The sequence below is a fragment of the Peromyscus leucopus genome, chromosome 9 (assembly GCF_004664715.2).
Source record: "Peromyscus leucopus breed LL Stock chromosome 9, UCI_PerLeu_2.1, whole genome shotgun sequence".
Taxonomy (NCBI): domain Eukaryota; kingdom Metazoa; phylum Chordata; class Mammalia; order Rodentia; family Cricetidae; genus Peromyscus; species Peromyscus leucopus.
The window spans coordinates 34,854,838-34,856,874 of record NC_051070.1 but is presented as its reverse complement, the minus strand read 5'-3'; the positions used below and the strand labels follow the sequence as shown (position 1 = coordinate 34,856,874).

The 2,037-nt window shown below is 40.1% G+C and overlaps 1 pseudogene; it reads left to right on the top strand.

Annotated features, from left to right (window-relative positions):
• The first annotated feature begins 774 nt into the window (after positions 1-774).
• LOC114699813 lies at positions 775-1,679 on the top strand (annotated as a pseudogene).
• Positions 1,680-2,037: the final 358 nt, after the last annotated feature.

Genomic DNA, 2,037 nt, shown 5'->3' with positions numbered 1-2,037 from the left:
GAAACCTGAATGATATATAATCAGAAAGTTAGAAAATACATTTTGTAGCCTTTTTTGCATTAAAAGAAAATAAAAGGAAGAAATTATAAAGTATGATGAATATTAACCAAGGCATTGCCTTGAAATAGACTACAAGTAGGGAAACCAAATATGAGCCTGGATATGTAGTTACAGATAAGATGAAAAAGGCCTTGTTGGTTGTAGTAAAAGTTTCAGATTTTATGCTAGAGCTATATGAATTCACTGCTGCGCTATGAATAGTAAAAGACCAACACCTGATTTCCATCTTCTATTTTAATCTCCTACTACTGTTCAGAATAAACCATTTCAGAAAGTAAAATATAGTAGTTAGTTGGTTGGGTTTTTGGAGACAGACCCAGTAGAACTTACAAATGAAATAGGATATAGGAAATAAGAAAGAAACTAATGTTTGTAGTTGTAGATACAACTGTATCTAGCTGTTATAACTTAACCAGAGTGGAAAGATTCAAGAATTGTACAGGAGATAGCATAGCTTAGCTCAGAACACATTGTCAATCAAGATATGTTTTTTGAGATTTGTTCAATAATTTAAATTTAAATCTAGCCAAAGTATTTCATTTAGACTAATTTTCAGTGATTGACTTTTAATTATACATTCATTAGAGATCAAGAAGCATGCTACTGGAACTTGAACACCATTGAATTAAAAACTGGAACCCCACATAAAGCCTCCACTACCCTCATTGACAGCACACAGACATCTGCTCTCTCACTAAGTTTTCGGCAGCAACCATGTCCAACTTGGTGGAGCTCAGTACCAAAGCCAAGATGCCCATTGTGGCCCTGGGCACCTGGCAGTCTCCCCGAGGCCAAGTCTAGAAAGCTGTGAAGGTGGCCATTGATGCTGGATATCGCCATATTGACTGTGCAAATGCAAATTACAATGAGCATGAATTAGAAGAAGCCATCCATGAGAAGATCAATGAGAAGGCTGCGAAGCCAGAGGACCTCTTTACTGTCAGCAAGTTGTGGCCTACCTGCTTTGAGGGAAAACTAAAGGAAGCCTTTCAGAAGACCCTCATGGATCTGAAATTGGACTATCTGGACCTCTATCTTATACTGGCCATAGGGACTTCAGCCCAGAAAGTTATTCCCCAAAGATTATCAAGGCAATGTCCTCTCCAGTAAAATAGCATTCTTGGATGCCTGGAAGGTCATGGAGGAACTGGTGGATAAAGGGTTAGTGAAAGCCCTGGGCATCTCCAACTTCAAACATTTGCAGATTGAAAGGCTCCTGAACAAGCCTGGCCTGAAACATAAGCCAGTGACTCAGGAAAAACTGATCCAAGGGTATCACTGTCATAGCCTACAGCCCCCTGGGCTTTCCACCTAGATCTTGGGCCAAGCCAGAAGACCCTTCACTACTAGAGGACCCCAAGATTAAAGAGATTGCTGCAAAGCACAAGAAAACATCAGCTCAGGTTCTGATTCGGTTCCATATTCAGAGGAATGTGGTGGTGATCCCCAAGTCCCTGACACCAGCACAGATACATGAGAGCTTTCAGGTCTTTGACTTCTAGTTGAGTGATCAGGAGATGGCCACTATCCTCAGCTTCAAGAGAAGCTGCAGGGCCTCCCTGCTGCCTGAGACAGTAAACATGGAAGAATATCCCTACAATGAGAACTATTTAAGCTAAACCATCTGATGAGGCTTCATTCCTTTCTGACGCAGACACACACCTCACTTATTCCTGGACTCCCATATGAGCCAAGCCTGCCTGACATTGTGGTCTAAGCAATTTTCTTAAATACTCATGCTGAACCCAGGGTCAGACTGTCATGCAAGGAAATGTGACTTTGAGAAGCGAATGGGCATTTCATTTACTAATTTAAACTGACTGCATGTTCCTCAAAAAACAAACAAACAAAGAAACAAAAAAACCAGGAACTCTGGTAACATTGGAAGATATAAAGATAAAACAATAAAAATCATAACAGTCACAAAAAATACAGTGGAATCCCAATTATAATGATAAGAGAAATGTTGGAGTGGTT